We start from the raw sequence: 11,351 nt of genomic DNA on the forward strand, positions 1-11,351 counted from the left end.
GACCAGCGGGAAAGGGAGAGCGGGCCCACCGGACCGAGACTCAGTGCAGCCGCACCGGCGTCGGGATCCCGCCGCTGGGAGAGCCCCCTCCCACCCCTTGCCCAGGATCCCAGATTGACTAGGGCGGAGCCCATTCGTTCCACCTCCGCTCCCCCCCGCCCCCACCCCGACGCCCCTAGGATCCGCTTCTGTAGCTCGCCTCCTCTCTCTCCCGGATCTTCTGCATTCTCCTCTCTCAGTCTCGTCCTCCCTCCTCCCCTCTCTGTGTCTCTCCTCTTTTCTCTCTACGTCTCGATCTCGTGCGGTCTCTGTCTCAGTGGAGAACTTTGGAGACCCTCTTTGCGCCCAGGCAAGTGGGCCGCACGGTGCGGGGCTCAGAGCTGGCGGCCCTGAGTGTAGAAAGGGAGACACCTAGCGCGACCGCGCCTCCTCCTCTCCCTCAAACCCGTCTAGGCCGTCACCCTTCTCCACTTGCTCACCCTAAAATCTTCAACCGGATCTCGAACCTCTGGAACAAAAACCCAGGGCTTTCTCTCCAAGACCGCCTTGGGCCAGTCCTGGCTCGCGGCCTAAGTGGAGAATGCCCATCCTCTTCTCTTTTTGTTCCTACCCTCAGCCCTTGACTGTATCCTCTTGGTTTTATTGAAATTCTAGCCCCCTCCCACTCCCTTAGGCCGTAAGGTGCTGAATGACCAGGTTATCCAGACCCCAAAAACTCTCCTTCCGCCGCCCACGCAGGTCCTACTCAGACACTACCTCCTTCACACTTTGCAGCTTCCTTTCCAGTTCCTGGTTCCCTGGGTCCCTTGGACACCTCTCCTATTTCAGCCCTGTGTCCCGGCCTCACCACCGACCCACTGTGTCAGTGCCCAGGTTCCCCGGCCGGACCAAGGACCTCTGCTCCCACCCCTCCCGCCTCTCACCTTGGGCCCGTCCCTATTCTCTGCTCGATCCCGGGTGACCATTGCTCCTCCGGACCCTGGCGCGGACCAGGTCTTTGCTTGTCTGGATTCTTATATCCCGCAGAGCCCGGGTAGGAGGGATAGAATACGGCCCCGCCCCCTTCAGCACCTAGATCCCACCCGGGAAAGACCCCGGCACGAGGCTCCCGGAAAGACTAGGAGTGAAAGGGGGAGGGGAACTGGCCTGGGAGTGTGGGAAGTGATGGGGGAATGAGGCACCGGCTGGTATAAGGACCATAAGGCTGTATAAAGAGGCGGGACCCAGCTGAAAGGAGGAGGCTATTAGGGGTAGAGGGAGTTTTAAGTAATTTAGGACAGACTTCACTTAAGGATGAAATTCGGAGTTCTCCTAGAATTGCAGCCTTTTTGTAGGCTCATTGTACCCCCACTAGCACTGAAATAAAAACACTTCTCAGCCTCCAAACTGAATATTATACACCTTTCCCCCCAAGTACCTCTCCTGCTTCCTATAGAGAGCAACCCAACTGTGCTGGGCCTCTGTCTGGGAGTGGAAAAAGCGCTCTGTTCTAAATCAATTACATTCACTTATCCAATATCTTGCACCCTCATTGTGCACAAGGGCCACTAATCTAGGTTTGGACAGTTCATATGAACAAGAGGCCTAGTTTATCCCGCAGATCTAGTGGAAAAGCAGCCGTTATAGAAACAAAGTGAAGTAGGTACTCTGAGAAAAGTACCTTGACTGAGGATGGACAGGGGGAACTTCAAAGAAGAAGAATCTAGTCTTTAAAGTGTTAAATCTATTCTTTAAAGAATTTAGTCTTTAAAGTATGGAGAGGAGTAAAGATCTTTCCACTTACAAATATTTGGTTTAAAACTAAATTCACTGCCCGGACACCTTACACAAGTGTGCCTGAGTTGCCTGCTTCTGGAGGACCCTCCTGACTGTAGGGGAGCAGGAAGTTTTCCTAAAAAAGAAAGAAAAGGATACAAAAAGAGAATCAACACCTACCTCAAACCAAGAACATGACCCTCTGCAGAAAGATCGGTGAACACTTGGAGACTTCAGGACGAAATACCTGAGAAGAAAAATCAAAAATTTGATGAGCCATCACAAGAGTGACAGTGACAAGGACACAGAAAGACAGGGTTACTGATAGAGATGGAAGATAGCTGTGGAGTCAGAGACAAGTGGAGCTGCCTCCAAACCCTTCCAGCGCCCCTCCACATCTTGGTATTTTCGCGGAGCCTGTCTTACCAAAGTCCTAGTCTGAACGGGCCAAGTCCTTGAGAAGGGGGCTTCCATTTGGAATCAGGGCTCCCCACCTCCCGGTACACCCCACAACCCCCTACCTGGGCCAAATGGGAACGCAGATGTATGGCCCCATCCGCCCCCGCGGCCCCCCTCCTTGGGAACCTGGGCTCGGGTTGAGTTTTTCTCACCTGCACGCGAGGCTCGGGGCCCTGGGCTGTTCGCACCCGGGTGTGGGGCCGCCCCTGGCCATATGGACTGGTTTTATGGCCGGGTGGCCGGATCCAGAAGGGAGGAAGAATGACCTGGCGTTCCACCCACGTTAACCATTAGGGGCCTCTCCTTCCTTGAGCCCAGGGCTTACATTTGCATCAGTCTTTCCAGGCTCAACTAAGATAATCACAAGCCTCATTCCTGTCTGCATTGGTGGTTCAGTGGTAGAATTCTCGCCTGCCACGCGGGAGGCCCGGGTTCGATTCCCGGCCAATGCACAGTCTCTCTTTTCTCTGTTTCCCGAAGGGGAAGGAATATGTTTGATGATATTTCTAAAACGTACAATGCATAGTATCTCCTTTTTTCCTTTTCCTCTGTCTCCGAAGGGGAAGGAACGTATTTGATGATATTTCTAAAAAAAATCTTTCTTTAAACATTTCTACCGAACATTTAAATGCAGCCTCTGACTCTCTAGACCCAAATTCCGCACGTCCTCCGACTTCCCTTCTCTCAACTGGGGATCCTACTGCCTCCACACCCCTTTCTCCTCCCCTGGCCTGCACTTCCACAGGCGTGACCCTGAGAAAGGACCCGGCCCTCGGATCCCCACCCCGGGGGTCCAAGCGGCCCTCGGCGGGGGAGGAGCGAGGTCTCCCCGCCCTCCTCCCTCTTCCCACTTCTCTTCCTTTCGCTTTATTTCCTGTTCTTTAAAGCGTGCTTCCTTTTCCCGTGTCCCTGGGACGTCGGGCCTTTTTTTTTTTTTTTTTTTTTTCCTTGCTGTCTTTCGGGTCTCTGAATGCCTCTTGGTGACTCTATTTCTGGATCTCTCACGTTCTTTCAGGTTTCTTAGCGATTTCTTGGGTTCCTCCGTGGTCTCTCCGGTCTTTGCATCTGTGTCTGTCTCTCTCGGGTTTCTGGGATTCTCTCGTCCTGTCTCTGGGTCTCTTCGTCGTCTCTCCAGATCTCTGTAGCCTCCCGGGACTCTGCGCTCCCACGCTCCCGCGGTGGGCCGGGAAGCTCGCTCGCTCGCACCTCCAGGTTCCTGACACCTCCCCGCCCCGCCCCTTCCCGACTGCTTTGATCCCGCACGCGTCGCGCCAGCAGGCGGGCTGGCGGGCGCATGGCCACCTGCCGCGGCCACTTGGGAGCCGGGCCAGGGGCGGCCCGGGTCTCCTGGACTAGCCGCGCTAGCTTTCCGCTTGATTCCAGCACGTCCCGCCTTCCAGCGCCTTCCGCCTCCCTCCGCGTCCCTCCTCCTGACAGTGTCTCCCATTGCTGCTGGGGCTTCTGTGGGCCCAGGTTTCCTGTTCTTTGAGTCTGGGTCCGGTCTTTGTCTATCTCAGTCTCTCCTCTCTCGGTCCGTTTCTTTTCTCTGCTTTCTGTCTCCTGTCTCTTTCAGCATATTTCATCTAAGCAGAGGTCTGAGTCTCCGTCTAGATTGTGTCAGTAACTGGCAATACTGTCTTTTCAGCTCTGAGCTGTGACAGTGGCCCCAGGAGGGAACTGTAAAACAATCTGGGCATCTGTATGTCTATAAGCGCAGCTGCTATATTTATTCACTCAGCCTATATTTATACAGTGCCTCTTATGTTGGGCATTGGGAGCCCACGGGATCTGGGCTCCCCTGAGGCTTCCATTATAGTGGGGGACAAGGAGACAGAAAATGATCAAGAAGGAAGAAAATATAATTCAGATGGTTATAAAGTTGTGAGGAGTGGAGGACGATTTTTGGTAATGAGAGTGTGGTGCTATGTTTTGTACAGGTGGTCAGAGACAACCTCTATGAAGAGGTGATAATTTGACCAGGCCATGAATCCAGGCAAAAGGAACAGCAAATACGAAGTCCCTGAGATAGGAAAGGGCTTTGATCGAAGCAGCTAGAGAAAGAGGGCCAAAGAACCTAGGACAGAGAATTTGGGAGTGGCAAAAATAATATGGGAGGGTCAGGCATGGCCCAACACACAGAATTTTGGAGGCTCCCAGAGAGTTTGGGTTTTAGTCTAAGTGCAATGGGGAGCCAGTGGAGAATGTTCATCAGGACAGGCATATTCTCCAACTTATGTTTAAAAGATCATTTTTGAGGGCTGGGGTTGTGGCTTAATAGTAGAGTGCTTGCCTAGCTCGTGGGAGGCACTGGGTTCAATCCTCAGCATCACATAAAAATAAGTAAATAAAATAAAAATATTTTGTCCAACGACAACTAAAAAAATTTTTTTGAACTGATTGTAATTGTGCAGGCCTATATATAGTTCCAGGTACTCTAGTTCCTGGGCAGCTTGGGCAACATGAGACCCCCCTAATGGGGAAAAAAAAAAGGCATCCTAACTAGATCCATTGTTCTTCTATTTGCCATACTCTGTCTCCCCCACCTCACTGTGGGAGGGGGTCTTCCCTGCTACCCAGGCTGATTTCTCCACCCCCACTGGGTCTACTCACAACCCTGGGGTCTGCATTATTCCCATCAGCATCCAAAGTGCTACAGATTGTTTGAGGAAAAAAAAGGTATGAAATGCTCATTTTGAAAAGCAGAAAAATAAGCTTCCAAGCCCTTTAGGAGACTATGGCTTTCTAAGCAGGCTGACAGCTGCTTTGCAATATACAACAAGAATTTCAAGTTTTCATTCACCATGAAACTAATGAAATCCAGGATCACTCACTTACACAGACTCTGGGAGCACTCCAGCAAGCTGTTCACCAGGTCATAGGCTTCTGTAAATTTTTGCAAACATTATATATTTTAAGTGCAAGTGGTAAAGACCAATCTTTTTTCTACTCCAGCTGCCCCTCCATTGTATCCTCCCCGTTGTGTTGGAATGGCTGTGTACATTTCAGAGTTCTGGTTATGGAGAAGATAAGGTGTGAAAACATCAGATTTGCAGTTTCCTGGGTTATGTTTCTGTGATTTGTAGTTATTCTCACATTGTTATTTTAAAGTTCTTAGCACTCTAAGTACCTGGATAGTTAGAGGAGTAGCTAGATTTGAAATATATAGAGGCAGTAGCTAGTCTTTGGAAAGTATAGAGGTACAGTTAATTAATACAAGTAAGTTGTTTTTCTGGACTTTGTAGAATTTGTCAGCTTTTATTTTTAATTTATTATCTTTTTTTTATTATCTTTTTTTTTAATGTGGTACTGGGCATCATACCCAGGGACGATTTACCCCTAAGCTACATCCCCAGCCCTTTTTATCTTTTATTTTGAGACAGGGTCTTGCAAAGTTGCCCAAACTGTCTTCAAACTTGCCATCTTCCTACCTCAGCCTCCCAAGTTGCTGAGATTATAGGTATGTATCACCACACCTTGCTGTTGTTGTTATTGTTGTCGTTGTTATAACCAGGGATTGAACCCAGGGTGCTTAACCACTAAGCCACATCCCCAGCCCTTTTTTATAATTTATTTTGAGACAGGGAGACAGGGAGGGTCTTAGGGCCTTGCTAAATTGCTAAGGCTGGCTTTGAATTCTTTTTATTTATTTATTTTTTTTAAGAGAGAGAGAGAGAATTTATTTATTTATTTTTAGTTTTTCGGCGGACACAACATCTTTGTTTGTACGTGGTGCTGAGGATCGACCCTGGGCCGCACGCATGCCGGACGAGCGCGCTACCGCTTGAGCCACATCCCCAGCCCCTATTTATTATTTTTTTAACATATGACTGCAGAATACATTATAATTCATATTATACATATAGAGCACAATTTTTCATATCTCTGGTTGTATATAAAGTATATTCACACCAATTTGTGTCTTCTTACATGTACTTTGGATAATGATGTTCATCACATTCCACCATCATTTCTAACCCCCATCCTCTCCCTTCCCCCTCCCATCCCTCGGCCCTATGGCTTTGAATTCTCGATCCTCCTGCCTCAGCCTCCTGAGCTGCTGAAATTACAAGCATGTGTCACTGAACCCAGCTCATTATTATTTTGATATTTGACCTTGGTATGTTGCCCAGGCTGATCTCTACCTCTTGGGCCCAAGCAATTCTCCCACCTTAATCTTCCAAGTAGCTGGGATGACAGGAGCACACCATTTCATCCAGCTATTTATTAACCTTTTAAATTGGTAAATTGTTGTGCTTTTGTTTTATTCTAAATGCTAGTTTTTATACCTGTTTATGATGATGATGATGATGATGATGATGATGATGCAGCAAGTTTCAGGCCCTCAAAATCTAGAGCTGGAGCTGGGGTTGTAGCTCAGTGGTAGAGCATTTGCCAAGACATGTGAGGCACTGGGTTCCATCCTCAGCACCACATAAAAATAAATAATTAAAGGTATTGTGTTCATCTACAACTAAAAAAAAAAAAAAATCTTTAAAAACCAAGAGCTGCTGCAGGGTGAAATGAGTTGAATGGACTAGGTAATCTCAGGTCCAGACATGGCCTCTGAGGATGCCCCCTATTCCTGTCCCCACTGTGTATGTGTGTGAGGGTGTCTGTTGGGGAGGGTGTGTTTCCAAGTGGCTTTAAATGGCTCTGTTAGCAAGGGCCTATGTCTGTAAACACAGTGGTCTTTCCCTGGCTGCCCTCCAACAGTGGGCTACACTGGGGCTTGGGGAGGAGAGCTGGAGTCCCACATGTGATGGGGCAGCAGAGGGTGGGAAGGAACAGAGACAGCTGGTGAAGTGATCCAGCTTCCCCTCTCCTACTGTGCTTCTCCTCAAGCCTGGGTTTCAGGGCTCTGCTCCTCCCTCTTCAGTTCTTCAAAGGGAAGGCTAGTTTCCTGGGACCCCCTGGGTCCTGGGTAGGAGAGTGTGGAGGGTGGGGACTGGGAAGTAGAAGGACTAGTGTCCTGAGCCAAGGGCTGAATCCAGAGAGATTTCTAAGCCCACCAGGCAAACTTTTGTTGTCCTGTCTCTCTCTACTTACCTTAGGTAGGAGTCAAAACTAAGAGGAGAGCTGGGTGTGGTGGGTTTACATGTGATCCCAGTTACTTTGGAGGCTGAGAAAGGAGAATTGTAAATTCTGGGGTACTCTGGGCCACTCAGAGAGACCCTGTCTCAAAATGAAAAGTAAAAGGACCAGGGATGGGACAGTGGTTGTAGCTCAGTGGTGGAGTGCTTGCCTACATTTGTGAGGCACTGGGTTTGATCCTTGGTACTATGTAAAAATAAATAAATAAAGGTGGAAAGAGAGGGAGAGAGAGAGGAGGGGGAGAGAGAGAGAAAGGAAGGAAGGATGGAAGGAAGGAAGGAAGGAAGGAAGGAAGGAAGGAAGGAAGGAAGAAAGAAAGAAAGAAAGAAAGAAAGAAAGAAAGAAAGAAAGAAAGGAAGGAAGGAAGGAAGGAAGGAAGAAAGAAAGAAAGAGGGAGGGAGGCTGGGGGATATAGCTCATTGGTGCAGCCCCCTGCTTTCAACCCCCAGTACCAAAACAAATAAACAAAAAAAAATTAAGAGAGGAGACCCAGGCAGACAAGGGCCAGAAGCTGTGAAGAGTCCTCTTCTACAAAAGAACCCTAACATTTTTTCTTTTCTTTTTTCAGTGCTGGAGATTGAAACCAGGGACACTTTACCCCTGAACTATATCCACAGATCACTTTATTTTTTATTTTGAGAAAGGGTTTAAGTTGCTAAGAGTCTTGCTAAATTACTCAGGCTGGCCTATGAACTTGTTATTCTCCTGCCTCAAACTTCCCAGTCACTGGGATTGCTGAAATTGCTGGGATTGCAGGTAGGGGCCACTGGAACCCAGCCTGCTGTAGCCCCTTGGTACTGTATCTTTTTGATATTTATTCTTTGAGCACTTCTTTGCTTTCTGTTGCAACAAAATGTCTCAAAATAATCTTATAATTCTCCAGATTCAGGGCTGGAATCAACCTTTTCTCCAAGTTCATTTCAGTAGAGAACAGTATTTGGTAGCTAAGATGGAGGCTCTTGGTGTGCTCATTGCTACTGGTGTATGATTGCTTCTAGACTCACTCAGTGTTCAGAGCTAGGGTTGTGTGTGTGTGTGTGTGTGTGTGTGTATGTGTGTGTATACATTTATTTCTATACCTATATGCACATTAAAACTATTAATTCACATTGACATCCCCATTGGAAAAAATGATTTTCCCCCTTTGGGAAATTAGGAGAGGAATGACAGAGTCTTATTCATTTTTTTATAAGGATCAACCTCTCTGCCTAATGTGTTACGAACACACCATCGTGGAACTAGGGATAAGAATGGAAACCAGGAAATAATTTAGCTGATCTTGCAATAATCTAAGTGAGAGTGGAGAGTGGTTTGGACCAGAGCAGAGTGGTGAATGTAGTGACAAGTAGTCAGATTTTTGACACATTTTGAAAAGAAACTGCAGACTGATTAAATGTGGAGTGTGAGAAAAAGAAGAATCGGGGATGATTATGGAGATTTTAGTCTAACCAGTTGAGGGATTGGAATTTCAAATGGAAAGACTACAGATGAAGCAGCTTTTGGGGAGAAGACCAGGAGTAGAATTTACACATTTTAAGTTAGTGGTTCCTACTAGATATCTAAGTGTAGGTGACAAATGGGCAACAGGAAAGAAGCATCTGTAATTCAGGGGAACGTTCTGGAGTTAGAGATGCAAATGTGGGATGATTTAGCCACAGGTCTGGAGATCACCAAGGTAGTGAGTACAGGTAGAGAAAAGATTCAGTTGAAAGACTGAGCTTTGGAACCAAACATTTAGAGATGCAGCTGACGAGAAACCAGCAAAAGAGTCTGTGATCAAGCTGCTAGTGAAGAAGGAATATCAGAGGGGTGTGGTGGCCTACAAGGCCAGAGAAGAGTGTATTACTAAAAGAGAGTACAGGACTGGGGCTGTAGCTATAGCTCAGTGGTAGAGCACTCCCCTGAGTACAAGGGCTGGCTTCAGTTCCTAGCACCCCAAGAAAAGAGAGAGGCATCTGTGTCAAGTGTTGCTAACTAGTTTAGAGATAGATGGATTTAGCAATGTGATGGTCATTTGGTAAGTAACCCTAACCAGGGAAGCCTTGGTGTAGGAAAGAACACCTGGTTGGAGAGGGCTCACCGTAGAATGGGAGGCTGGAGACAGTATATCTTATTATGCTTGTTGTAGAGAGGAGCAGAGAAATTAAGTGGTAGTTGGAGGAGCGTGTGGTGACAAGATAGAGTCTGTTTTCTGTTACTATCCCTCAATAACATGGACTGGATAATTTATAAAGTTTTATTTAGCTCATGGTTTGGGAGGCTGGGAAGTGCAAGAGTATGGCATTGGCATCTGCTGGGCAATCTGATGAGGGCCATCATATGGTGAGACAGCAAATGAGCAAGTGTGCTCCTAGGCCGCGATGGTTCTCTTCCTCTTTTTATAAAGCTACTAATGTCACTGTTGGGACCCCAATCTCATGACCTTCTCTAATCCTAATTACCTCCCAAAGACCCCACCTCCAATCAACATGTGAAATTGGGGATTGAGGTTCCAACACGTGCACTTCTGGGGGACGCGTTTAAGTCTCAGTAGATGGGTTTTGTTGTCTTGATTGTTCTAAATGAGAGAAATTACAATGTCTGGTAGGAAAATCCAGGAGAGGGGGAAATTTGATGGTATAGGAAAAAAGCAATGTTCTTGAGTGGGCCCAAGAGGGTGGGAAATCTAATAGGTCTAGAGGTTCCATAGTTCAGTGGAAGGGTTCTCCTATAGGTCCGAGAGGGAAAGGAAGTCTGTGGTCAGGCTTAGGCAGGAGGGTAGGTAAGTAGCGGGGTTGAGGATGTCCGTGGGAAATTGTTCAGAATGCTTTATTTTCTCAGTGACACGGGAGGTAAAGCAGAAGAGAGATGAAGAGAATCGTGGCTGTAGTGAGAGAAGAAATGAAATAGTCGTATAGATCAGAAGGAGGCTGAACGGATTAGGGAAATGTAATCTAATTGCTTAGTAGCAACAAGAAATCGAAAATTGAATTATGAATCGAAATTGGCCATAAAAAGGCTTTTGCAGGTTGGTAGGAGGCTGAGCCTCGGAAGAGGGCGCTGGCAGGCTGGTCCGGGGTTGATTACCTGTGATCTTCTCAAGACTTTGGGAAGCTTCTTCAAGGGAAGGAAAGGCCTAGAAAACAAACTAGTTACCTCCTTTAGAGGAGGCCATACCCACTGCCAAAATTGCCAACGCTGTGAGCAGGATTCGAACCTGCGCGGGGAGACCCCATTGGATTTCGAGTCCAACGCCTTAACCACTCGGCCATCACAGCCGCGTGCGACCTCGGGCCTGCGCAACTATAGCTGCCTATCAACGTGCCCGCCTCCTGCCCGCCTAGTCCCTCTGGCTGGAGATGACTGCGCGCGTGCGCCCAGGATGAGGCGTGGATTCCCGCCTTGACCAAGTTAGCATCGGGGTTGCAGTGGTAGCTTCCCTTGACCTGCCTCCCCTCCTGCAGTCACAGTATGTCCTCAACAAAACAAGCCCAAGTCAGAGTTGTTCCCCACGTCCTTGGGGGAAGATAATGGGACGAGAGGGCCACAGATTATGGATTTCCAAGGCGATAATTAAGGATTGTTTTAGTCTCCAAATACACACTAAAAGTGCACGGGAACAGAATCCCAAAGAGGTATTAACTTGGTAAGAAGAAGAATTTCTTGTCGTTTGCAAGACCGGGGTTATTCATTCTCATCGCAGCAATAATATACCATACATCACTGGGTCAGGCACCGCTGGGATTCGAACCCAGGATCTCCTGTTTACTAGACAGGCGCTTTAACCAGCTAAGCCACGGCGCCGCCGAAACATGGGTTGTGCCTCGCGATAGATCAGGTGTTAGTGGGCTCCAGCACGTGGTGAACCACTCCCAATTTTAATGGAATTCCAGTGATTTCCTTTTCAGGTTGAGCCCCGCTCCACCCTCCTTGAATGGGTACCTTACTCAATGTGCCTTAGTTATCTAATCTCCTGTGTGATGACCAAGATACTAAAATAAAAGTTAAACTCTCTACTGCCTCAGGGCACCGCAGGGTTAAGAGGGCTTCCTCCAGCCCCTAACACC

General features: G+C 47.9%; 3 non-coding genes across 3 annotated transcripts; 1 reads left to right on the forward strand and 2 right to left on the reverse strand.

The window, feature by feature from the left end:
• The first annotated feature begins 2,595 nt into the window (after positions 1 to 2,595).
• Trnag-gcc lies at positions 2,596 to 2,666 on the forward strand. The gene has a single exon. It is a non-coding gene; the product is annotated as a tRNA-Gly (tRNA).
• Positions 2,667 to 10,480: 7,814 nt separating this feature from the next.
• Trnas-cga lies at positions 10,481 to 10,562 on the reverse strand. Its single transcript has one exon. It is a non-coding gene; the product is annotated as a tRNA-Ser (tRNA).
• Positions 10,563 to 11,014: 452 nt separating this feature from the next.
• Positions 11,015 to 11,088, reverse strand: Trnat-agu. The gene has a single exon. It is a non-coding gene; the product is annotated as a tRNA-Thr (tRNA).
• Between the last annotated feature and the right edge of the window lie 263 nt (positions 11,089 to 11,351).

Source organism: Marmota marmota, unplaced genomic scaffold (assembly GCF_001458135.2).
Source record: "Marmota marmota marmota unplaced genomic scaffold, marMar, whole genome shotgun sequence".
NCBI lineage: Eukaryota > Metazoa > Chordata > Mammalia > Rodentia > Sciuridae > Marmota > Marmota marmota.